Genomic DNA, 27,957 nt, shown 5'->3' on the forward strand with positions numbered 1-27,957 from the left:
TTTCTAACCTGAATGGGACATGACATGCTTTTATCTGAGTGCAGAAGTGGATGTCTTCAGTGATAATAAACTTTACATTAAGCACACTGACAGAAGGATCTTCCTGAAGTGAAATCTGTATTTACAGTTTCCTAAACATCTGAACTCCTGCCACTATTATCCCCAAGGACTCTTATAATATGGTCTGAAACTGAAATCTTCATTAGCATGTACACCACGTGCAGCTTCTCCTCAACAGTTGCTTACAAATTAGATGGAGCAGGGACTGTCTCTGACCTTCAGTTAATTATTTGATACCACTACTGAATTTCAAGAACTCCAGAGGTTGTCTCTTAGAAAACACTTGTTGTATACCTGAGGAGCAGCAAAGGACACAAGGTCATCCATTTAATAGGATAGTACCAGCATCCTGTGCTGAAGACTGCAAAGCAATCCTGCACTCAGCACCACCAGTTAGAAGGAAGAACGAGCGATTCACAGGGAAGGGGGAAAATTTTACATTTTTCAGAAAGTTCCATGACACAAACTTTAACAGATCATTAAGGATTTCCTCCACAGGAATCCTGACTTAAATCCTGTTGACTTTTTTCCTAGATCAACATAGCAGAGACAGTTCAGTGAGGTGAGAACTTTTCTGACCACAGTAACTGTAGAAATAATTTTATTTATGGGCACACCTCACCTGAGGTCGTGCTTCTGAATGTGGTTTGTTTGATCTATCCAAACACAAACTGACAAACAGAGTAGTATTCATATCAGCAGCAATTTCCTCAAGTCCTCCTTGATGGGCAGCCACCTTAGAGTACACACAGGTGTTACAGCCTTGTTATAAGCCTTGAGGGAACTCAGGTTATTAAAACTGTTATGCTAATATTAGCCATAGTAATAAAAGCACATTATTTCACTCCACTGACTTTTATTTGACCACCCATGTGTTTCTAATTTGCCTTTTAAAAGCTATCCTAAATTTATTATTTACTCTTATTCATTCCCTATAATACAGGAGTATGAAAAAAAACCCCAAACCAACAAAACCCAGTTATGCAATGTCACAGTCAGCTGAAGAAAGTCCCAAAGAATTAACTGTGTTCCAGGAAATGCAATTGGAGGGAGTGAAGCCCTGTGCTTGGCAAAGAAACTCAAGTCTCTAAAGACATCCCTATTTCACTGAGGTACCTACGTATTCCCTCCAAGACAGATGTGTGGTGGATTTGTGAGGAAGTGAGGCTGGCCAGGAAGATTGGAGAAAAATACGTCCAGAAAGAAATACAGTCCTGTCATGTACAAATATACTGCACAAAAGAAAAACACAGAACAACCATATAGCTCTCTCATCTAACTCTCTATCCAAAAAAAAAAAAAAGGGTGTAACTTACAGTACTAAGTAGAATTCCTGAGGCCAAATTATTCTTTGCAAGATGTGGGACTTCAGGTGATGTCTCTTAGAGGATGCTAAGTTCACACCCATATTTTTGACAGAGGAGAGATGTGCAAAGAAATCCACCTCCCATCGTCTCAAGCACTTTCTCCTACTGTTTGTTACCTGACCTACTGCTCTATCAGCAGTTTGTCATCCTGAAAAGCCTCATCCCCCCCAAAACTCGAACTCTAAGTGAGAGGAGACCTGGACCTTAAGTTTTGAAACAAATAATTAGAATAACTCTTTCGGCAATGACTAGAGAATCATAGCAGAGGGGAAAAGTCAGACAAGTTTTCAGGACAGCTTTTCCCATTTTCTGCTGAGCAAAGCTTCCTCAACCACAGGTGACAGCTACTTACAGTAGCATCAAAACAGCTTCATTTTGGCTTAAATCTTGCTTTGCCTTGTGCCTGAACTTACTCAACACCAGCATCAAGAGATAGAAAAGTGGTACCAAGGTTTATAATGCTCAGACCCCTGTCAGAAAACAGAACTTGCATCCAGCTTTTAAGAATAACACTGAAGACACCTCTGTTTTCATTATTGCAGTCCAGATGAAAGACCAGAAAACATCTGCAGACTCCATAGGGTGTCGACCAGCCCTCCAGGACAAAAACACTGCTTTGCTGATCAAATCCAAGCCCAGAATTTTGTCACTGCTCTGCTGTGTTCCAAAAGGGAAATACAAACCAATCTTTTACACATTCAGCCTTTAACTTTGAGACTCCATATAGAACAGGAAGTATTTTCAATCACACACATTAAGCACTAAATGACAGAAGATTAATGAATAGAAAAGAAAGAAATGACAGGAAGGCATTTGTGGGGGGGGGGAGGAAACACTGAGACTGTCAAAACTGAATAATAGATTTGGTTGCTTAACATCTCAAATAAATCCTTGTGGTAGTTTCAAAAACCTCAAATCACTTTCAAGCTCTGACATGAAGTGCAGTGAAATCAATAGAAAGACATTTAGTGCTTAAGAAAGTTAACAGATCAGAGCACACAGAAGATACAAAAATTTGATTTTGCCTCAGGCTGTGCAAATTTTTTACTTCACTTTTGCTCCCTAGTGCTAATATATGCTTTGATACACAAGGCACTAATGCACTTAGTTTTACAGATTATTACTGAAATTTTCTACAGCGATGCCTGCAGTTCCAGACATAATTATTTACAAGATATCTTAATTATTTTAATTATTTTTTCTCCTCAGCAGATATAGTTGCTTTTCATTGTTGGTTTTTTTTTCTGGATTGATCAATTATAAGGAATATAAAAACAGACTTATGCAGTAAAGAAGATATAACTACTTCAAGCAAATAGAAAGAGTAAGCCTCTTACAACACTTACTAACTAACAACAAGATTTCTTTTATTAGCTGACATTTCACCAATGGAAACAACAGGGAAGAAAAGAGATTTAGTGGAAATCCATGTGGCTGAAGTCTGTTTTCATGGCGCACATTCAGCAGCTTAAATACAGAAGCTCTATAGGTGTTTTCATTTGGCACTGAATCCTTGTTGTATAGACCTGTCCTTCTGCCAGCCCATTAGCTCAGGATCAGCAAACACACAAAATCTGCCTCCCTGCATTGGATGCAAATGTCTTTGTGTGGTCTACAAAGTCTCAGATCTTAGTGGAGTGTTGTAGTGTTTCAGCCACTATTGTTTGGTTAATTGAAAATCTTTTAGTTTGTAGGTAACAAACTCCATGTTTTGTGCATCTCCTTCAGAGATTCTCTCATTTTCTCTAGATTCCTGGGCATGAAGGGAAGCCACACTCGATGACTCTGAAGTCTGGCATAACACCCACTTCCTTCTCATTCCACATGCAAAATTATTTGTTTTAGTCTTAAAACATTTCTGTACAAAATAGCACGATTTTGGGGTTTTAGGAAAATCTTTTCAAGTTGTTCTCTCCTCTGCATTTAATTTCAGGCAGAAAACAAATCTCTTGGTTTCTTGATGCCTCTCTGCACCATTATTCCTTAACTTTTAATTAGTCATCCTCTGTTAGCTTCTTGCAAGGCATCGACTCCCACATCACCACTTGAAATTCCATCCTACCTAGAAATCTTCTTACTAATGTGGGAGTTGTGCAAATGCAAATAAACAGACATTTAGATCATGAGGGTCAAAGAGAACCTCCCATACGCTACCAACAGCATTCAATAAGAAGGTCTTTAGAGGAAAAGTACAAAAATTACGAGGGTTCATGATGCAAGAGCTCGTTGCAGGTAAAGGAAGGGTGTTAGCAATATAATGATGTGATTTTCATTCTACAGCAGTAGAGCTCTTGAGGATCTATTAAGGAGAGGTGTGCAGAGAGCACAAAATAATAGACACGATGAGAAGTGCTCTCTCCTGTCTGCTGGCACCTTCAGATCTTACCATGGTTTAGTAAACAAAGTGAGAAACAGAACTTGGAACTGTTCAGGCTGCATGGATTCAGCTCTTCCTTTTACAGCCCTTGAGCAGGACGCCAAATAGTTGAGAACAGCTCAGGCTGATAACCTGTTTTGAATGCTTAAGTCTTGTGTATCTGCAAACAATTTCTTCACTGACTTCCTTTCCTTATCTGCCTCAGAAAAATCACTCCATTCCAGATAAACAAAAAACCAGGAACCTTATCCACACAGGCTGGAATAAGATAGGAAAGGAAAAATGTAAAGGCAAATCCAGTGACTGTCCTGTCAAATGGTTTGGATAAATTGAGCTTTGGAAGGAGAAATACTCATGAATGTATACATTGTACAGTCATGAGGCGCAAAAAATCCTGCAGTGAGATAAGCAGACACAGAAAATAAAATTAAATTTTAAAAAAAAGTGCTCATGCAGTTATACTTTCCAGCATGACCTAACAGGAGACCTTCAGATAGATTTTCAGGGTGTTAGTGGATCTAAAGATGGGATTTTCTTGCAGTTGCCAGTGTGAACCTTCAGATGTCAAATACATATACAGCCTGCAGACCTTGACAGGAAGAGTATCTGGAGGTGTGCTCATTAATCCTAATTCCTTTACCCACTGGGACTAGGATTTCAGATAAATAAGAACTTTAGCTAATTTTTAGCTGAGGTTATCCAATGCAATCCTTTAAAATACAAAACACAACCCTAAAACAAACAGAGTGATGTTCTAAATGATACCAGTTTTTTATTATTTTTCCAATATTTTGTTTATAATAGAGAGAAAAATGGCCCAATGTTTAAATATTTGACTGACATTTGAGAGCTCAGAATTCAAGCTTTGAGGATATTTTTTAGTTTAAATAAAGAGATGTTACTAAGCTTCAGTTCCTCTGATTACCAATATAAGTTCAAGTCAAATAGGCTTTTTGTTTGTTTGTTTTTGTTTGTTTTTTTTCATAATAGATAAAAGTTAGAAGTAATATTTTATGTCAGCTCATTTTGCTCATTTCAGATTTTTGTTCATAGAAGGTTCAGTTACAAAGCAGTGAGGAAGAAAATGTAATTTTGAGACCAATCCCCAAACTTTCAATTTCAAAACATCACAAACCAAAATGTATCAGCACTAGCAAAGAAGGAATTCTTAAACATGAGAGGACATGTTTTGATATTTAAAGAATCATCACCATTTGTTTATATATTGTCTTAAGTTCTTGTAAGATGAGTCAGCTTCCCAAGTACGTTTAGTTCTTATGATGCTGTTTCCCTGTCCCCCTCTCCCTTTTTTCCTTTGTGACAAAGTTACTGTTCTTTGGGCTGTGAGAAGCTGAATCATTTTTCCACAAATACCATTAAAAAAATCAAAACAACCCAAATAATAACATTTCTTTGCAAATACAACTCAATTTTTCCTGTGTTTTTTTGTGTGGGTTGCAAGTCCTGCTGCTCTTCACCAGCTTTAGGGTCTAAATGTCATGCCAAATGGCTAAAATGCACTTTATGCTTATTCTCCTTTTATGTATTTGTATTGTGGTTTTGGGGGTTTTTTGAGCCTGGAGTATGGAGTACACATAGTTTTAGAAATATCTCAGAGGGTGGTGCAAGAGAACAAGCATGGCAAGCTTTATTCTGGATGAAAATTAATGATTAAACCATCATACAAGTATTGAAAATAAAACACAAAACAGGAGTAACTTAACAAGACACAGTTAAAAAGTGCAAACCCGTTCACTGAAAGGAAGATAATTTCTGTACCTGTTTTTACAGCTGACTGTTTCATCTGCCCCCTCCACTCTGATTCTAATGCAACTGGGAAAAACAGGAGCTCTGGATGGACCTTGACACCCCTCATCAATTGTTTTCCTTCCAGAGAAAGGAGATAAAACAGGGTGGGAGTGAAAAAGTTGCCACTACAAGTGGTTCATGGGGCAGCCAGCCATCAATCATTAGAACCTCTGCTTCTCTCAGAAGAGCACTGAATCCATCAGCCTCCCTCTGCACTGGAGCCAGAGGCATGGCTCTGCTACACACAGGGATAGGCTTTCTGTAGGATTCCCACAGCAGCTGCCAGAGACAGGAGAGAGCAGCTTTGTTTCACTCCCACCACTTTCTTCCTGACATAATTGCTCCTTTGCACAATATAAGAACAAGAAAGAGTCTAAAACCTGCCAGGCACACCTTTTGAAATGACCTACTCTACACATAGCCTTGTCAGAAGTGGTGGCCAAGGGCACGAATAACCCCTCAGCCTTTTCTTCTGACACCAAGGGAAATATTTACGTCATGATTGACTGGTTTAGGGACCTTTTTCTTCACGAGCACTCAAATCTTGAGTTCATCTACATCACTTCTTAACATCAGTCACTCAGGATGATGGGTAATTGATGAGGAAAGAGCCAGGACTACAAGCAATAAGATAATTTGGACCTTCTCAGATCTTCTAAGCTGGAACTTAAACAGTGAGACCTCTGGAAATTATATGAAACACTGGAATTTTGTGATCTGGACTGCTTATTGGTCCTTCCTATATTCAGGAAATGCTGAGATTACCTCAGATTGCAAAAGCTGAGAAATGTCAGTACAAAACCTTGATTAACTAAAAAACCTCACAAATTTTTAACCCTACACAGATTCATGCCTTCTGGCACATGGTTAGCCACTGACCATTTTATCCCTAGACACACAGGAGATCCTTATCTCTCTCACAGAAGACAGGAAGAGGACAGAACAGATTTCCAGAAACAGACTGCCTGCTACTTTTTTGAAGTACTTCTTTGTCTCCTTCAAAAATCTTCTAGTTCTGTTTCTGACACAAGAAAGATCAAGAAATATAAGTGTAAAGTTTTTGCAGAAGGAACTCCTAAACAAGAATTCTACATCCACGGTTGGACAGGACGATCTTAAAAGTCTTTTCCAACCTTGACGGTCCTGTGATTCTATGATCCAGAAGATGACTCAAGCCTCTTGAAGGTGAAGGGTTTCTGTCAATCAGCTAAATCAAATATATCTGGCAATGCCTACTGTTAGGTAGCAGAATCACAGACTAAACCCAAACAACTCTGATTTCTCACTGCTTAAGCCCTAAAAGCACATTTTTGAAAACCAATCTGTCTTGTCCTGGAACTCATAATTGTACATACCTGCTGTGAAAGCTGAATAAGCAGAGCTTTCAGGAAACAGATTCCAGGAGCACAGCTCTCTGCTGACGGAAAATTGAAATGATGAAGCATTACCCCTGCAGAAATAAATATCACAGCCAGGAAACCTGGATGAAGGCTGAAACAAAACCTGACAGAGAGGTTATTTCAGAAATTACAGAAAGGACAGGAGTCAGTAATGACATTTTTCTCTGAGCCTTGCTTGTTTTCTATAATGCTATTTTCTTTTAATGTACAGCAGAGCTTTCATATTGACAATTACTAATATCTCTGGATGAACCTTGGTGTCTAGCATTCCTCAAGGATTCTGTGGCCTTTTTATTAAGATACCACATTTAGAGAGAGATACCCTATTCACTATACTATTCACTGAGCTTTAAGAAACTCTCATTAGTGTAGAGCCAAAAGTTGAGTTCCCTGTGTCAGGGACTTGATTAAAATAATAAGCAGAGACAATCTCTAAACATAGTTAATCATAAAGCAAACCCTTTTCTGCTTCAACAAACATGTTTTATGGAAAGCACGGATGCCTCACAAGTAGTCATGTCTTCCTTTCAGGGTAAGTGAAAAATAGAAACACAGAACCATCAGAAAACGTGAGACTTTTGTCTCAGTTTTCAAGAAACAAAGAACATGAAAGCTATGAAATGAAACTTAACCCAGTCACTATGGCCAAACTACACCCAGTTGCCTCTTGTTCAGGTGAACCATTTCTCTGAAAAAATCCATTGAAAGAGTTCATAAGCTTGAATGCACATGGTTTCAAAATGTCATATTTTTTCTTTTCTTAATCCTTTCAGGAGAACAAGAAACATCAAGTTCCAAAGAAAAGCAAGCTGCACATCCCTGAGAAGGATTAAACCAGCCCCTGCTTGATTAAGAGCAGAGAACATTGTCTCTGACAGAGCAGAGAAACACCTCTTTCTGCTTCTCCAGGTAAAGCTAAAGGATTGTGTGTGCACACATACACACATGTAGGACCACAAAAACCCATGAGGAGCTGAGTGTAAAAGATACATTAACACGAATGTTCTATGCTAGACAGGAAATGGGCCTAACTTTTAGCTCCTTAATACTGCTTTTTCTTTCTCCTCAGACTAAGGAAAACAAATTTCCATTGATACATGAAAGGAATACATCATCTGTCTACATTCAATCTGCTAGAAATGTTTTCTTCAGCAACAGAATATTTACACAACACTGTTCTCCTTGTCAGTTTCACAATAGCAGTGGGACTTATTAGACTGGCTTTGTGTTGAATATTCAACAGTAACTCACTAGTCAGATAAGCAGTCTCATAGGAGTCAAAATGTGCATGAGCTAAGATAGATGATTTAAAATATATCCCTACCCAGATTTTGAATACAAAATGCACTTTGTGCAGAAGAGTAAAGGCTGGTGTGCAGGCATTGTCAACAAACATGCTCTAGTGTGTTATTTTTGTGCCCTGAATTTTTCTGGTCTGAAATAGAGGCTGTTGAGGGCTTGCAAAGGTGTTTGCACTTCTTGACAGTGTTACAAATCCTTCCCTTCTTGACCAAGCCAGTTTGAATAGCTCCATGTCTCACCTGTGATTGCTGAAATCCTTCCCCTTCTATAGAAAAATAAGATACTTCACATTAACATTAAAGGAAAATCTTTACAGAGACAAAAATGAGAGAAAAAGGCTCTGGATGCTTTTGTTGTTGCTGTGCTTTGTCAGACGCAGGTGGAAGGAACAAGCTGGCTGAAGGCAGACACAGCAGGATAGAGAAAATGTCACACAATGCTAACTTTCTATAAACAAAAGGATCATAACTATGATTTAGAGGAGGATGGGATTTATACACTGGGAGCAAGAGGAGCCTTTGACATGGTGAAAGCCCTGGACTCCAAGGAGAGAGCTTGCCAGAAAGTGGAAAATGCCTATCAAACTTTAACATATTCCAGTGTATCATATTAGGTGTATTCCCGCTGTTACTGGCAAGGCCTACAGCAATATCCTCAAGAAAGGAGACACCTGGTAAGAAAAATGAGCTGAGTGAGAAGCAAGAAAGCAAGAGACTTCCCCAAAAAGACTGGACAGAACTCAGATGCCAAGGATTGAGAGAGAACCTGAGGAGAGATGTGGAAACAACAATGTCCTGCTGAGAGCTGAGCTGTGGGCAGCACTAGGAGGAGTGAGGAGCAAGGAAAGGATGAGAGATTTACACTCTGTTCTCTGGAGAAGGAAAAAATTCCAGCTATCTGGGGATCTGACTAAATAGTTTCATAACTTCAAAGACCTTTCCAAAGCATAGCCTCTGCTGGCAAGGTGAGGCAGTGGGACCTGCTCCTCCTTCCACAGCTGTTGGTACTCCCCATGACCCAAGGGCTGTCTCTTCACAGCTCTTTCTAAAAGCCACTGCACTGGAACGGGATCAAACACACATCTGTGCTCAAATCACACATTTTATCAGCCACAAAATCTATCCAGATGGCAGACAGTCATCTACTACCAGTAATCCATTTCTCCTCCTACTTTTCTACCGCAGCAAATTGATGTCAAGTCATCCCAGCAGTCTTTTAAAAGAGAACAAGGATATACAGATGTTGTTTGTTGTTGTTGTTTTTAATAACAGACAACCCAGGGGAAAATATTAAAAATTAAAGCCCATAGTGCTGCTACAGAACAGAGCCATTTGGTTTAAAATCACATTATTTGCAAGTAGTTTCATTTCTGACAAATAGCAAATGCAGCAGCTATAGCTGCTTGCCAGGCCAGCTCACTCTTTCTTACCTGCTGGGAGCTGAAGTGTTGGAAAACTTTGTTCTTGCCTTCTCACAACTCCTTCCAGCCTTATACTAGAATACAGTTTGTAAACATTACTCCTTAGCATAGAAATTTTGTCTGTTCCTGGAGAATAATTTTTCTAGGTATTTCTTTGACTAATTTCTAGCTCCTGCAACCCTCTCACCTCTTCTCTTTTGAATAAAACTTTAACAAACAAGAAAGGAAAAGAAAGTGTCCTGGGAACACTGGTTTTGTCAAGATAAAGTAATATTGGAGCTGGTAAAGCAGGTCCTTGCAGAAGTTCAAGATTCAAAAATTCATATGAACAAGAAGCCATGCTGGACAATTTTCACAGTTGGAATTATCATGGTAACCAGTTTTCTGATCTTGTGCTCTGACACAGCAGCTACAGCAGTAGCTGTGAGCTACTGTGTCAGATGTTCAACACATATTGGTTCTTGAAATTATGTTAAGCCCCAGGACTCAAGGTCATTGCCTTAATTAGATGAAAAAGATGCACTTTCACACTTTTTTCCCCCCCCCTGTGAAGTCAGAATATAAAATTCCTTTCCTTCTTGCTGATTTACAAGGTTCACTTAATATTTCATGTACAAGGACCCACAACATCAACACTTTTTTAAGTGTGCAAATGTCTGCACTAAACCATGTACTCCAGGACTTTCTGATATTGAAAGACTAGCTAGGAATATGACTATCCATGTCTTGGTTCTCCATGAATCCCTAAGCCACCAACAGGAAAAAGACTGCAGGTACCAAAGGGGGCTCTGCAGAACTAGCACAGTGTGTGGCACACACCTTCATGGAAGCACAAAAGGCCAGATCAGTAAGATCTCTGAACAATTCACAGGTCTGAATTTGGGGGTTTCACCCATAAACCCTTAGAGTTTTGTTCATTGGTTGGGATCCTCTCATAAGTAAATAGCAAATCAAGCTAGATGGCCTTGTACCTACCAGCTTGACCTGAGAATGGATTCCCTGTAATAGCATTTTCTGCTCCTAAGTACAGCACACTACAGTACAATACAGAATACAAGCAATAAGCACACAGGTTTTCTGTAACAGCCACAAAACCAATAAAAATATGACTATGTGGTCAGCCAACTCAATTCTCAGCAGTAATAAGCATGATTTAAATAAATACAGAAGTGGAATCAGAAAAAAAAAATACAGCAGCAGATACCTTTTCCCCCCTTTAAATTTTGTAAAACTGAGGATCATTGCACTTCTTACTTGAGCTTATTGAAAATAATAAATCCTGTCTCTTTTGTGGTTGACATAATGAACCTGATGCTCCCACACTGAAAACTTTTTCTTTGTATAATAGCAATAGATAATTTAGATGTCTCACTAAAAAAAAAAAACCCAGCGTTTGTTGACATTTACCTGCCTAGCACAACCTTTTCATTTCAGTCTGGAGAAAATAGCAGATGGGGGAGCCTCTCAAGAAGTTGGGTTTTTTACTTCTGCTGTTTTTGTGCCTGTGGCAGTATTTCAGATTGCAGGTGTCACAATTGCTAAAGGAATGAATACCCAGAAATTCAACATTCAATGTAAGCAATCTCCAAACTGCAGAGGGTGATGGGACCATTGCTGGAAACATCAGAACTAGAAACACTATCCCAAAAGGTCTCATTTTACCCCAGAAAGCTGAAGGGAGTGCTGTGGTTGAGACACAGAGGCAGAGCTATGGTCAATTCACACTTTCCAGATGGCAATAGCACAAACCTCTGAGCAGTGTCAAATTCCCATCCACCTGTATCCTGCACTTAGGAAACAAAAGAACTCTCTTTTCCCCACCCTGCCCTAAAGGGTGCTGCCCTAAATAGCTGCACCTGTCAGGTGCTCCCGTGACACCTGAGCACAATGTTGATGTCTGGGATGCCACCCCCTCCACCCACCTTGGTTCCTGCATGAGATTTCCCTTCAAACTTCCACTCCCCTGGAAGCTTTTTAGGCATTTTCATTTTTTCTTTTAATAGCTTATGTCAATAGTTGACCTTTTCTTGATCAGGAACCTTGAAACTACAAGTCCAATCATTTTTAATTCACTGTAACCTCTCTCACATACATTTATGAATCTCTTAATATTAGAAGAGGCTTCAATGAGCCCAAATTACTAGAGAATATTCAGATTTTCAATCTTCTCCAGAAGTAAAAATTTTCCATTCTGAATGGGTGCCCTGGTTTCAGCTGGTATAAAGTTAATTTCTTCTCAGTAGCTGGTGCAGTGCTGTGTTTTGGACACAGAATTAGAATGGTGTTGATAACACACTGATGTTTTGGGCTTTGCTAAGTCATGTTTATCCTAAATCAAGGACTTTTTTTGTGTGTGTTTGTGTCTCATGCTTTGCCAATAACCAGAGGGGGTACATAAAAAATAGGAGGGAGCATAGCTGGGACAGGGGACCTGAACATATTCACACCACAGAACACCGTGCCCAGAGAATGCATAAACGGGGGGGAGGTGCCAATCAGGGGTTAGCATCAGTCAGCAGGTGGTGAGCAATCTCATTGTGCACCACTTGGTTTGGTTTTGGCTTTTTCTTTCCCTTTTTATTGTCATCATTATTATTGTATTTTACTTTTTTTTCCCCAATTAAACTGTTCTTATCTCGACGTACAAGTTTTACTTTTGATTCTCTTCCCCATTCCACTGGGGTAAGGGTGGATTGGGGGAGTTGAACAAGCAGCTGCCTGATTAATTTCCAGCTGGGCTTAAACCATGACACTGAGGTAAAATTTATTTCCAGAGGTATATTTGAAAAGAATAGTCTTCATACACATTTCTGAGGAAGACATGAGGTCTGAAGAGACTTAACGAATAACGGGGGAAGGAAGAAAAAAATCCCATTACAGTTGCTTAGGTCAGAGAGGTGCAGGAGAACTTCATCTCCACTCCTACACATCTCTTATCCAGACCCCAAATTGCCTTCATTTGTGCAGCCACTGAGGAGTTTGTCTTGCAGGCTCCAGTAACACTCCCCCTGCACAGAAGCATGCAAAGCACCAGGAGAAAAGGCTGCTCACAAGGAGCTTCCATCAGTGCTTGCTTGCTTAAGAAAAGGCATTTTCTGGAAAATCCAGGCAAAGTGTGGATAACACACCAACGCAATGTGGAAGTGACTAATGCATATAGATTGGTTCAAATGAGCATCACCAGCTCTACCACCTGGCTCCTGGCAGTAACGAGCCACAGTTGACAGTAGAAATCAGCACCACATATCCCACATTTCCTACTTTCAAACTACAAGAGCCATTAAACTGTTCAGACATTTTTTTAAACCATCCTTTTGTGCTCAGGCTGTGACCTGCCTATTTCTATGAGGATTAAATCTCTCCAAGATTCTCAAGAAAATCCTAGGGACTCAATAATGGCATCTGTAGCTTGGAATGGGAACAGTTAGTTTCCAGATTTTATTTGATTTCACAGTGTTTTACCTTTCCTGCTAACTCCTATAAGGCACATTCTACTTTGGCCCATGACTTTTTATCTAAAAATTGCACTCAACATGTGTTTTCTACAGGAAACATTTTCAACTTCTCTGGCTCGTTTTTGCTTAATCAGTTCTAAGGGTAATTCATGGGAGAGAAAAGATGGAAGAATATTTTTTTTTCTTGATTCAATTTTCCCATGGCCAGAACTCTTCAAGTCCTTATTTTGTGACTTTTACAGCAGCTCAGCCTTCTAAAAAATAAACTAAATAATCAAAATAAACACTCTAAGATCATGACAGTCTAGTTTTTTGCATCTTTTAAAATACATCATATTACCCTGTATAGAGGCAGACATAACATTCCCATAAACAATAGATACAAAAAACCCTCTATAAAATTTAATGGAGCATTTCAAATGCTTGGTTAGAAGGCATGGTTAGAAAACTAATTTTCAGACTAGCAGGCCACAAGTGGTAAACAAATTCCCAGTACAAAAATGTTTCAAATGGAAATTGCATAAAATGAATGATGCTTATTCATGGCCACAGCAGGCTGAGAAAAAAATTAATTTAAAAAGTTGTTGGCATTTTTTTTTTTCAACCGAGCCCAAGCACATTTGATTTCTAAATCAATAGCTGTCTCTACCCAAACTGAAGTGCTTGTACGACTTCAGACAGGTAATTACTTACAGGGATTGGATGAGGAACAAGCACATCAAGGGATATTGCTACGTCAATCTCTCTTCTTTTATGTTTTATTTTAGCCTTTTGGTTGTTTCAGAAATCAACACTAAAAACTGATTTTGTCCTCTAGCAGCTGCAATATAAAGAAAAGCCAATATACTGATACACAGAAAGATGTGCATGGCTGCCTTTTCAAACCATTTAGTGTCAGGCTTTTGGGGCAAATTTCACAAGAAAGACACAGATTTCAAGAGACTTTGCTTTTTTTTTTCCTTTAGACTGACCAGTGCAAAATGAACTAAAGTCCCTGGAAAGGGAATTATGAAGACACCAGCACAAGATGTGAAAATTAAGTAATTTCAAGATTAAATACATTTATAAGACCCTTTGCATTTATATAGAGGGGGTAATACTGTTGCATTTCATTAAACTTTACTAACATGATGCAGTAACCAAACACCATTTGCCTCTCCATTGAGGAAGCCCCATAATATACATTCATGGTAACCAACAGCAGATATGACCACTTGACATTTTTCCACTGTCCTTAGCAGAGAATTTGAGGTACTGACTTGTAAGTTACCCTCTTAAATTGCATGGCTTCTATTAAAAAGTTTATTTTCAGCTGAAACCCTAAAATTTTCAGGTTTTCAAAACAACTTAAAATCCAAAAGATATATTTTGCCTCTTTTCATCAAAAGTACAATTTTCTCTAAATATTTGTGTGCACGCCTACATGTGTATTGCTAAGCACATCAGCATTTTCTGTGGGGAAAACTTGTTCTTTGCAGATCTAATTTTCAGTATTAGAGCTTTGACTTTTTTAAGATTGAAAGAGCTTCTGTCTCCAAAGTCCATTTTTGATAGAAACAGTAAGAAAGAAATCACATTTATTTTGCCAGTTAGAATAACTTTCTAAAAATCACCCCCTAGGATACTTACTGCAGTAAGAGTGAGATAGCACATGAAAATTATAGAAGTCCTAAAAGGTCTAGGCTTGAATAAGATCTGCAAGTCTTCCTCCAATTTCCTTTGTATCACTAGGAGCTCTTGGTAAGTCTTCCCTCACAGAGAAGTAAGCTCAAATATACAACCCTCCTGAGATAATGGTACTTTTTATTAGAAGATGATGTATTTTAATGAACTGGATACATTTAGTTGCCACTAGTATTTCCTCTGGTGTTCACTACTCTCCCAAGTGATGAGTCAAAATTTGCATTTTAACAGAAGCTGAGTACTCTACTGGAAAGGCACCATGCTCAAAAGCTCATAAGTAGATTTCTGTCTATTATTGAGTTTACTGAAATTTGTTACTGCCTTTAAAGTCTGTTGTTTAAGAGATACACAAAGCTCCTGTTAATTGACCTAATTTACCATCTGTGTTTTTGCACTCAGTTGTAGGATCACTATTCTAGAGCATAAGCATGATGATCTGCTTTGCTGGGCAATTACTCCACCTGTTTTGCACTGATCTGATAGCACAGAACAGGTAAAAACCTCCTGATCACCTGGAAACTGTGCTTTCTGATGTAGGCTTGACTATTAAAGACCTTTTTTAACCAAGTTTCAGCCATGCAGAGCTGATAGCAACAGTTCTGCTGCTTCAAGAAAATAATTAAATGTGCCACCTAACAACAAAGGCAATGCTCCTTTTAGGGATCTTTTAAGATAAAGTAAAAACACTTAACCAAAGGAAAATTATCATCTGTCTAGCAATCATTTCAAATTTAACTGAGCAGCTATTTAAATCTTCTCTCCTTGACTTGGGAGAGGTCAGCAGACATGCCTCCCTCTTGCCCTTCCATGTCCAGTGGCTGTGTGAGGTGAAAGAAGGGGGAACAAGACTCTTCTTCCATCTCATCTTGGCCGCAAGTCACAACTCTTACACAGCTATGGTTCACATGCACCAGTCCAGCAGCACTGGCTCACCTTAAAGATTAACCCAGGACACAATTAGCGTATGATCCAGTAAAAAAATTCCAACCAACCAAAAAAAAACCACCCCCAAACAAAACCCCAAACCCCCAACACTTATCTAAAGTAAAACTTCATTTACTGAACTACCCTGTGACTATACAAAGCACTTTGGCTATTGCAATAGTTCATTTTTTATTAATAATATGAAAGGGAGCCAATTCAGAAGCCTCCAAAACCCTTCATTTTTCTACTGAAGCCTTTCTCATTCATTATTTACATCCAAGAATTCTCCCTTGAAGCAAGACACATACATTTCATTTCCCTTTTTCTTTCATTCAAGACCTATTTAACTACAGCTGCAAAACAAAATATAAATACAACGTTAAAAAGTACAATTTGAGTGAAACATCAAATAACTAACAGTGAAATAACTGACAATTTTTGGTTTAGGAAAAATGCTCTCTTCCTCTTCTGCTGCTTTTTGGAGATGTTTCACTTCTAAATCTACTTAAGATAGAAAGTCTACTGAACTGAGACGTTATAATCATATTTGCTGATTGCTTTAGCAATTGTCTCCTGCAATCTTCTAAACAAGTCATTAGACTCCCACTGATGGTTTCCAGGATAGAAAAAGATAACATGAACATCCAACAATCATTATTTTTTTCAGTCCAGCTGTACTCACATCCCACATTCACGCATTTAGGTCCGAACACATCATAGGCTGCTATTACTGTGCAAGGCAAATAGATGATGACCTGAAGGAGCTAAGACTGTTTTTTAGCTCCTCACATTACCATGAGTCAGAGATCTTCAGAACTGTGCATCCATGGGAGGAAAACAGAAACTAATCACCCCAGGAGCTGTGGGTTTAATTGCTGCTTGCACCTCCCAGCTCCTCCTCAAGCCCTGCAGAGCAGCTCAGCACTGGCAGCTGTGGTCCCAAAGAGGTATCATGTCCTCAGGGGTGCACCTTCTCTGGAAAAGCAAAAGGCCAAAATTCACCTGCTCTCAGGAAAGTCAGTTTGATAAGGATTGTTTCTGATTGATAAAGATCTGTTTACTGCATGTATTTGCAAGGTAAAGTTCTAAGTTACCCCCAGACAGTTTACCTTCACAGCTATAGTGCTAGCAGGTTTGGGCATTTTTTGGAGGTTTTTTTATGGCTTTGTGGTGGTGTTCTGGGTATTTGGGCTGTTTTGGTGGGAGGCTTGTTATTGTTATTATTCTTGGATTTGGATTTTTTGTTTTTATTTTGGTTTTATTAAAAGGGAGATAGTTTATATACATCTCTGCAAAGAAATTCCAGGATTTACTGCAATACAGCAACAAAACAGATTTATATTACTGACTGTTGTTCCCATGGGTGAATAAATTAGTACATCAGTAGCTGGATAATTAGATTAGATGGCAAGCCTGGTTGTGAAGGGAAAGGAATATCTTTTGGTATTTCTTACCATCTTATCTCCATGTTGCAAGTTCCTTAGCCAAAACTGGCAAATAGTGGTAAGTCTGAGCTTTGTTCATGTCCCCTATTACCCAGTCTAATAGGACATGACTCCAAGCTTTTACATAAGCCCTTTTTTTACCCAGTCTAACAGGACAAAGTTCTAGCTCTTTCTGAGCTGTGATAGCAACTTCTTAGCTCTGCTTAGATTGCAGCATATATTAGCATAATGGTTACAACTTAATTTGCTCCTATTCTTGTTGATTTACCAGCTTGTTAGCATCTGATCATCCTTTCCCATCTGCCTCTGGGGTGGTGAAGATGGCTTTGATACATTAGAACTACAGCATAGTCAAAGTTATTCCTAATCACATTTAATGATTTCCACCCCCTTCCCCACGGCAACACAGCACAACCCAAAAGGGAGCTGGATGAACACAGTCAACTCCTCCCAGAAGAAGTGTGACAATCCAGGAGGTCACAAGCCCTTTCCCTGGCCAAAGTGCAGCATCCCTGGGTCTCACCCCTAAAGGAGCATGGCAGAGAAAGCACAGATCCAGTGGCAGTGGAAAAGTGTGCTGGTGGTAAGGACTAATAACAAGCAGGAGTGAATGTTGAAATAAATTAGCAATAGAGAAGAAGTAAAATGTCCACCACAGATGACTTCAAAGAATAATGAAAACAGTGTCTAGGAAGGTGCAGGCAATTGCTCCTGTGGTGACAGACTGATGTTCACTTGATATTCCTCCCCAGGCTTCCTCCCCCTCGACAAAAAGTCCCCTCTGCAGTTCCTCCCTCTTGCTCTCTGGGAAGAGATACTCATTTCTACAGTCCCACACAGCACAGCAGGGGACAGGGCAGGAGTGCCCTGCCCAGTGGCTGAGGTCCCCTTGGAGGGCAGATCCAGGGATGTAGGGCACTTCCATGTCTCCATGAGCAGGATTCCAAACAGACTAGGTTTTCCTTTGTTATAGTCCTTTCCCCATAGACATGGCCTCATCCACCTCCAGCAGTTTCCCTCACACCCACTCTTGGTGAGTTTGGCAGGCACTGTGGCCTGCCAGAGTAATTTACTAGAAGGACAGAAGGAAATGATAAATCAGTTTCAAAACACATACACCCACAAAAATGCATCTTCATCACACACCAGTGAAACAGTTTCTCTGTCAGGGCAAGAGGCCACTGCTCTTCTGTGTTCCCAGGTCAGCTTGGGCAGCATTCACGTATTTGTTTAGCGTCACCTGGGCTTGGCAATGACCACTCTCTTTTTTGCTGTTTAGTTACAGAAATAAGTGGCAGTTGTTTCACTCCCAGCACTAGGCATTGGTAGAGGGCAGAATTCAGCCCACAGTGTGGTTAGGGACATTCCTGGAACTGAGACTGTGGTGGCATTCTTCACCTTGTGGTTTGGCTTTACTGCATAATTGCAGATAGCACACAGGCAGCTTGCTAGCCTATGGAATAACCTAGGCAACAGAGCAGGAGGGCCTCTCTGCTGGCCTTTTTTTTTATAAATAAATGTAAGAAAAAATATAATTACCACAGTGTGACCATGCCCATTGATGCAGTGGAGTGTGGAGGAGGAGGAGAGAATGTCCCACTACTGAGAATAGCTTTTAAGTATATACCATGCATTCATTAGCTTTGTTTACCCAGAAAAATGCCATGTAAGTCAGCAGTGGTGTAATTGGGTGTGTAATACAAATCCATTCTTTAGTTCAAAGGCACAATGAAAAGAAGGGGGAAAATAATACTTCACACTATGAGGTTATTTATTGTTCAGCAAAGTAAAAAACCTGGTAAGAGGTTGTTTTCGTTTTTCTGACTATTTACTAATGATTTGTAAGCTTTTACTTTCATCAAGCACAGGCCAACTTTTACCCAACTGTGTCTGTTGAGAACAAAACATTTCAGTTTTATAATTGAAAAAAAATTGTTCCTATAAACATAACTTAATTTTATGAAATAAGAGAAATCAAATATGATAGTGTTTTCTTGACTTTTCTGGCACCAACTTATAAGAAGTCATTTCCAGTTAAACTTTCAGCTTGCTGGAAACCAGATGTCTGTGGAGCCCTAGGGAAGGACAACAGGCAATGCTCAGAAATCAGGAGACTGAGCAGAGATGTCACTACCTCTGTTAGTATTGCTAGGAGAGGAGATTTTGCAGCTGTCAGTGAGCCCTCTCTGCCCAGCACACCTCACTGCCACCCTGCTTCACTCCACCACACCAGCTGTGAAACAGCACCTCAAACTGCTGAGCTGGGTGGCTGCACCATGGGATTCTCCTTCCCACACACCAACATCTGTCCCATGTGCTGGCACAAGAGGTGCTGAGACCCTGCCACAGGCTGTCCAAAGAAGCTGTGGATATCCCATCCCTGGAAGTGTTCAAGTACAGGCTGGACAGGGCTTTCAGCAGCCTGGACTAGTGGAAGGTGTTCCTGCCTGTGGCAGGGGCGTTCGAACTAGGGGATTTTTAAGGTCCTTTCTGACCCAAATGATTCTGTGATTATAGTTCTGACAGCCATGTGTTGGTCCTCTCATAATCCCTGCACCACTTTCAATGCAAGAAAAAAAAAGATAAAGTAATAATTTGCATTTAGTTCTCACCTAGAAAGCAACCACATATCCCTTAGTGACAAATGTCAGCTGTTGCACCAAGACCTTGCCTACAGCTCTCTCCCTCTCGTTCTTTGTACACAGCTAGTGATAATAGCCATATGGCAAACAGCTAAAAGGCTTCAGCCTGGGTCTGCAATCCCAGCAGATGCTGGGTGTTCAGTTCAAGCAAGAGGAAAAATTCAAAGGAAGCAAGTTTGAGAGAGTTTAATGCAATATTATCTGTCTAGGAAAAGACACACAGTCACCACAGTTTAGGCTTTTCTGTTAAAATCTTATCCCAATGCTTCTCCAGAATCCTAAACTATATGAAGTAAGAAAACTTAATTCTACACTACTCAAATGTAGGTATTAGAATTTATTGATGGAGCAGAGTATATATCAACTCTAATACACAGACAAAGATTTAAGCTTTTCTAATGACAGCCAAAAGCCTAAAGAGTAGCAAGAAAAATATTTAAAACCCAAATCAGAGTGTTGCCTGTTAGCAAAAGTACTGCTACAGTTTATAGTTATTAAACATTCCAGTTTAAGTCTGGTAAAATATAATCTTAAGTATCATCTGAGACCTGACCAGGTTTTTTTGGTGTTTTTTTTTTTTTTTTGTTTGTTTGTTTGTTTTTTTGTTTGTTTGTTTGTTTGTTTTTGTGTGTGTTTTTTTTTTAATTCATGGCTTTGTTTAATAGGTTTTAAATTTTTTATTGTACTTTATTTTAATTGTGAAAAGCCATTTCATGAGCTGGACAAAATTTTGGTCATCATCAACTTCTCAGTGCTCCAGGTATATGTTCAGCTAGATGAGCTGTAGCCTTATACTGTGTTGCAGGATGTTCTTTTGGCAAGGAAAAGCAGAATAAATTACTTTTAGAGTTTCTAGCTGGCAGCATTACTGGCTGTATAAGAATGCAGGGTGGTTTTCTAAGACAGGACAGTTGTTTTAAGAAAACAAACTCCTCTCTCTATGGTTTTACTCTTTTCAACAAATTACACAAATGTTGATGCTGTTGCTCAGTATAATCAAAACCTCAGCAAGATTCTCAGGATTTTTAAGTTAAGACAAAATTTCAATCTCATTTTAATGCAAGTCAGCAACCTGTTAGCACAATGGGTCATTGAATTTTCAAAACCCTTTCTCCCTGAAGTAAAGAAAAACATAAGAGACAACAGAAGGGTTTGCAGGGTCAAACAGCTTCTAAAAAATTTCCAGATAAGATTAGATAGGAAGAGATTTGACAGCTCTGCAATTTATAGCCATTAAAATGCAAGATATTATTTAGAACTTTGTCCACCAGAAGGAGATGGTTCAGACAGGGAATCATGACTTCTACCCTAGTCAAACATGTGGAGATAAAGAGTTAGATAAACTTTCCAGTAGAAAAGTTTAGTTTTGGCAAAGGTTTCCTTTCCTCTCTCTCAGAACAAACAGGTAAAACCGTTGTACAGGAGAAGGCTCTGAAATCCCTCCAAAATTTATTTGAAATATTTCATTAGTGTTGTGCAATAATGTTTTTCCAGTAGAGATTTATTCTTCTCACATCACAGAATGAATGTGGTGTTGAAAAGCACAGTATCTTTTATAATGCAGTGGCACTATGATACATCTTGTATTATTAAAACTTTTTGATCTTCAGGTATCTCCAAAGAAATTTTATTCCATGAAAAAAAATTCTACCTAAACTCTACAATATTCTGTTGTTTTGAAAATTCTGAGTAGCTCTTAAGATGATTGGATTCCTGATTTCCCACATGCCCAGCACCTGCAAATTCTTAACTCCATTTTCTACACTCTGTCTTGCTAATTAAATAACTCTCTTGCCTCTGAAGGCACAAAGCCAACAGGAGTCCTTTCTGTGCTTTGCAGCAGCGAGGCAGCAAAAGATTTGACAGTGACCTGCTTAGACCCAAGACCAGACTATGAAGAACACTGTTCTCTCTATGCTGACACAGCCTACAAGTGCTCTATTTCTGTATTTTGGTTATTTGGACAGTGCTTGGACTCCCCACTGCAGTTATATGCTTGGCCCAGTGCAGGCAGAAAGGTAAGGACAGGTTTCACCACCCAGTTTTCAATTAAAAAGGAAGAGTCAGCCATCCTCAGTCAGCAGTAGGTGATGGCAGCGAGCTGGTTACACAGAGTGATATTTTTCATGTTGCTTTGGAAAGGAACAGTCAGGAGGGGCATTGATATTATTATCCTGACTTTAGAGGAATGAATGAGGAATAGGGAGCTGAAGGAATTAGTCTAAAGCGGAGCTTTCTTGCATGATCAGAAAGAGCAAGAATTCTTAATGTCCAGTCCATGTTCTCAGGCTGTTTCCCTGCCAGGACAATGTATTCAGACTAAAAATAAAAGTACATTTTTATTTCCACCAAAAAAAAAAAAAAAAAAAAAAAAAAGACGTTGCAACTGTTCACCCAAGATTAGTCATCTGTGGTCATTTCTACACCAAAGAATATATTTAGAATCAGAGTGGACATTTTGCCCATCAAACAGGATGCTACAATTCAAGTGGGAATTTGTACTTAGAAAACCCTTATGTCACACTGCTCAGGAGGTTCAGACAGCCTTGAACTCTGGGCTACAAAGCCTGAGATGGGGGAAGTACAGATGACAAAAAAACATCATCCTGCATTTGAAGCAAGTTAAAGCTTTGAGAAATAATCCAATTGCAGGGAAGAAACCCTTCTATTTTATCATCACGTTGATCAATATTTTTTTTAACTGACCATACTGTAAAAGATATTTTCTACTGACATTTGACAGAAGAAAAGAGAAAGTTTTATGACTAAAGAAAGTCAGTAAATCACTTCCCTATTCTTCTGCTGATAATATCTCTCTGTCACTCAGCAAGCCATTTTCCATTATTGCTACCACAGTAATGTAGAATCTTTTTTACTCCTTGAAAAGAATATTCATCATTCATAAATAACCCCTCAGTTGTTTCACTTTATCTCTTACTAAAACTGTTCCCTCCTAATCTCCATTTTTCTCTGGATTCTTGCAACTTTCATGTAATTCATTCTTGTCCAGAAAGATCTGTTAACTTTCTGCATCAAAATGTCAGAGACTGAGGAAAATTTCTCCTGAAATGAGTTTCCTCAGTTCTTCAGCTCTGACCTTTTAAACTGTGAGCCTCTTTACCCAGGATGTCTTTCATGATCTCAGTGACTTTAGTTAAAACGTTCACGTCCGAGGAAAAGGAGTATTGAGCTAGAAAACCATTTTCTTCCTACTATGGGAATGCCTTCAAAAGATCTACTCAGGCCCTTCTGTTAACAGACTATTGACCATTTTTTGATTGCCCTCTCTTTTGCTACCCTCCGTAAGGGCTACCTTTGCCCAAGTTTCCCCTCACTTTTGGGTTAAACCTCAAAGACTTTCCTCATAATACCTTTATATACCAGAAATACCGTTCTTTTCCAGTATTGTGTCTTATCCCAGGTGGAGAACTGGGGCTCTAAGCTTATTTCCACTCTTTCTACTGACATCATCAGTGGTGATGAATGAGAACAATTTAAAATTGCTCTAGCCTGATAGGGAAAGTTCTATATTCTCACTATTATCCTCTGCACAGAAATAAGGTAAGAGCCTGCTACTCTATGTCATTTGAAATGGAAAACAGCCCCTCCCTCACTTGGTTTTATGGCATAGAAAAGGTGCACACATAGTTGCCATAGCACATCTCCAGGTCAATCAGTTTTGTTGAGGATTTGACCTTCCTTTGTTGCGCTGATCTTCCCAAAGATCTTTTACATTTCAACTTGCAAAAGCACACAGAGTATTTAACCTTTCCCAGATACACCCTGCATGAAGAAGTTGAGTTTCGCTATCTTTTTTGCAAACAAAAGAGGCTCTTAACCTTTTAGCAGTCACTTGTAACAAACTGGAGTGTCTGTTAAGTACTAAACTCCAGCACATGCTTGAAGAAGTAGCTTTATACCCACTGGTCTACAATCTACATTCCCATCAGACCTTGTTTGGGAAAAGTTGAGAGCAGAATTCAGCTGGTTTAACCCCAGCTGGCGACCAAGTACACACAGCTTCTCACTCAGTCCTCCATCAATGGGATGAGGAGAGAATCAGAAGAGTAAAAGTAGAAAAATTCATGGGTTGAGATGAAGACACTTTGACCTGTAAAGCAAAAGCTGTGCACATAAGCAAAGCAAAAAAAGGAATTCATTTGCTGCTTCCCATCAGCAGTCATCTTCAGGACACCAGGGCTCCATTACAAGCAATGACTACTTGGGAAGACAAACATCAAATCCCAACAACCCTCCATTCCTTTTTCCCCAGATGTACATAATGAGCAAGGTGCCATATGGTCTGGAATATCCCTGTGGTCATTTGGGGTCAGCTGTCCTGGCTCTGTCCCCTCCCAGCTCCTTGTGCACCCCCAGACTGCTCACTGGTGGAGTGCAGTGGGGAGCGGAAAAGGCCCTGACTCTGTGTAAGCACTGCTCAGCAGTAACAAAAACATCTTTTTTATCAACACTGTTTTTTCCAGCACAAATCCAAAATACAGCTCCCTACCAGCTGCTTTGAAGGAAACCCTGCCCCAGCCAAAACCAGCACAAGGAGTTTGCATTGCCATCCTCTCCTTAAGAACTCTTGGTGCATGTTACTTCCATGGCCTTTTCAAGCCATCTGTATTTTTGGCCTTCAAAACACATTCTACATAGCACATGATTATATTGCTGACACTGCCTTCAAAGTTATTTCTGTTCAGACCTTCTACATTATTTCATTTGGCCTTCATTTTTTGTCCTGACTGAAAACATCATTCACTATCTCTTTCCTGAATGACAGTATATCATTCCAAGCCCATCACTGTGCACATTCAGTTAGGGGAAAATTCTTCCTCACGGTCATTACTTTGCTTTTAGTAACAAAGAATTATTTTGCCACTTTCATGTTCTGAAATTCAGGATGGTGAAGGCTTCCTACTCCTGTATCAAGTCTTGATTCTGTCTTTCCACTCACCCCTTTTCCCTATTGTTATGAACATAGAGTTTTGCCTCTTGCCCAAACTGATTTTCTTTCAAACCATCTCTCCAAATGTACTACTTGCATGATAAGAGCCAACTTAGTTACTACAGAAACCTCTGGCTAAAATGAACCAGAAGGGGTTTTTAGGAAACTAGCTATACCACAGTATCCAGGTAATTTTCCTTCACAAATATGTATATTTGCTTGTATAAAAATGAAGAGTTGCAACTTCTCCCCAAAAGGACACATTAAAATGAACAGACATACAATTTGGATAACAAGTAGCAGCTATTTTCCACAGGTTTGTGGTTTTAAAACCGCAATCAGTAGTTCAATAATTTTGCATTTTCTTTCTTCTTGAAATCTTGGTCAAGCATCCCCAATATAGGCACTTGCTGCTCAACCTTTTTAGAACTTTATTGCTTTCCTTTTGGGAAGGGAGGGGTAGACCTTCTTTTACCTCCCTTTTCCAGTAAAAGAAGACTGTTTTTTCCACTTCCAGTAAGAACAGTCTATTCTTTATCAAATTATAAAAACCTGTGTGGGAGTGAAAAACCAGCAAAAATAAGAAAGAGGGCACGGTAAATTAAAAGCAGCTAAGTATTCATACCATAGAAAAGAAAAGCAATATAAGTTTAAATGACCTTCTTGCACTTTGATGGCAACTTTTCACATGCTTTATATAGAAATCCACTGTGCTTTGGGTTTCTGATGGGTTTTCTTGGACTAACTCTGGCTTTGATACTTGACAAGGAGACAGGCATTTGCAACGTTCCAGGAAGGTTTGGTAGAAAGATAAAGATATCTCTGTGTCCTTGTAGCACTCATAACAAAGATAAGGAGTTTTGAACAGAATCAACCTCTAACCCCTAACAGGATAACCATCCATCTCAGCCCCAGCTGCTAGGCTGAAGCAGGAAGGTTGTGCACTGCTATCTTCACACAGAACTATCCCCACACCCTTAGATCCCTTTGACAAATCTATATCCAAATATATTCTCACTAATTACATTTAGTTTCTTTTTCCTCTCATTTTATATGCCTTAGTTTTTCCACAGTGCTTGGCTAAACTTGTGAGATTATCTGAAAAGCAGTGGAAAGGTCGATAGGGTGCTGTTGGCATAAGAAGCAGGCTCACCCATTGATGAGATCTGGGATCCAGTCAAAGAGAAATAGGATGTTATATGTAAGGTGGAGAAGATGACACCTCTAACACAAAAACTACCCCACCACAGTTCCCAAAACATACAGGAAAAGCCATACACAAAATAAGGAAGTTGGTCTCTAGGTACAATTCTTACAGGCTTCCCACCAGACACGAAAACATTTCTTAATTAAGTACACAAATCCTTGAAATTAACAGGGGTGAAGCTGTAGGATCTGAATTATGGGGGTAAAATTAAAATAATTTCTCACTTATAATTAACTGGATGACAGCTGTGAATGGGACAAATCCTGACCTTGTGATCTGAGCTTGGTCACTGCTGCCTTCTCGCCTGTATTCCACACCACTCCTTTAAAGGAACTGGTTCTGTTATGCTCAGATAACCTGAATGCACACACAGCATGAGGGCTTGGAGGGAATCTTCCTCTCACAGGATGATAATTATGAGTGCTATTAAGCTATGGGGGGAAAGGCTAGGGTGAAAAGAGAAGTGTCTGGGATTTTTTGGGAGTAATGGAGGGATGGGAGGTGGCAGGAGGGGGTTCAGCAGGGGTAGCTTATGGGGTTTTTAGGTGGGAAAAATATAACTATTTAACTCCAGCATACACAAATCTGGATTAGAATTGTTGAGACCACTGAACTGCAGACACCATAAACATCACTGTATTTAGATTAGGGAGAATATACCTAAATCCCCTTTCTCTTTAGACTAAAGGGATTCTCTAACCCTACGAGCATAGCCACATGAAAGAGAAAGGCAAGGAAGCAAAAGGAAATCTTTGGTGGTTGTTGTGTGTTCAGACGTGGAGCCCTCAATAGTTCACAGAACAGTAACTGAAGTGAGCAGTGCAGGTTTCTGGCTGTCTGATCACCCAAGAAAAAGATAAACACTTAAGAGAAACAAATTATATAAGCAACATGAGTGCAAGTAAAGTGATTTGGGAAAGGGCAGCTTTCTCTCTACTCACTGCTGATGAAAGCTGGCAGTCAGCAGCCAGAAGCTCTAGGCACTGCCTGGTGGATTTCAGAGAGCTGTGCCTTTGAAGAAACTGCAAACATGTAGCAAGTGACAAGAGTAATCAGTCAGAAGAAAGCATGTATTGCATTTTATCAAATCAGAGCGTGCTAACTGTTCCAGAGAGCACCTCTAAAATAAAAAATATCCAGAGCATTAGGATAAACACCTCAAAAAGCATTAGTGATAGACATTAAAATGACTTGTAGCACAGAGGCATTTGCTGTAGACACAGGCTGCCATGACACATTTAAGGTGAAAGCTAAAATAAAAAAAATATATATGTCAAGCTACTTCTGGTCTTAGAGGCAGCAACAGAAGTTCTAGTGACATTTACCAAAGTTCTAGTGACAGTGAGCATCTACCAGATTTGCAAGGATCTCTGCCTTTCTTTGTCAGAGCCCATGTGCATGCACACATCAGTGCTTCCATCTGAAGACAGCATTGAGTTGAGAGCAGCTGAGCTCAGCACCTTCTCCTATTTGAGAGTGCATTCCAGGCAATGAGGCAGGGCCAGTCAAGCAGTATAAACCAAGGGTTTGTGCTCTTAGCATCAAGTCCAAAAAGCTATTTCCAGAAACAGTAATCTACTTCTTAAATAAATAGGGCATATCCTTTGTCTGGAAGCCAGTAAATGCATTTATGTTAGAGAGACCATACACCCATGGTTTCAATGGCTGCTTCTTCTTCAGGTCACTTAAAATAAAATTATTAAATAGTTTAGGTTGGAAGGGACCTTTAAAGATCACCTAGTCCAACTCCCCTGCAGCAAGCAGGGACATCTTGAATAGATCAGGTTGCTCAAAGCCCCATCCAGCTTGACCTTGAATGTTCTCAGGGGCATCTACCAGCTCTTTGAGCAACCTGTTCCAGTGTTTCACCACTTTGCTTGTAAAAAAATTATTCCTTGTATCTAGCCTGAATCTA

General features: G+C 39.5%; 2 long non-coding RNA genes across 2 annotated transcripts in view; both read right to left on the bottom strand.

Annotated features, from left to right (window-relative positions):
* LOC138112630 (uncharacterized) overlaps positions 1-27,957 on the bottom strand; it is a 73,267-nt gene that overhangs the window by 38,768 nt on the left and 6,542 nt on the right. The window lies entirely within an intron of this gene.
* Positions 2,723-7,055, bottom strand: LOC138112631 (uncharacterized). Its single transcript, XR_011151798.1, has 3 exons — positions 6,969-7,055; positions 5,584-5,691; positions 2,723-4,062 (listed from the first exon to the last, which is right to left on the bottom strand). It is a non-coding gene; the product is annotated as an uncharacterized lncRNA (long non-coding RNA).

This window comes from Aphelocoma coerulescens, chromosome 6 (assembly GCF_041296385.1).
Source record: "Aphelocoma coerulescens isolate FSJ_1873_10779 chromosome 6, UR_Acoe_1.0, whole genome shotgun sequence".
Taxonomy (NCBI): Eukaryota; Metazoa; Chordata; class Aves; order Passeriformes; family Corvidae; genus Aphelocoma; species Aphelocoma coerulescens.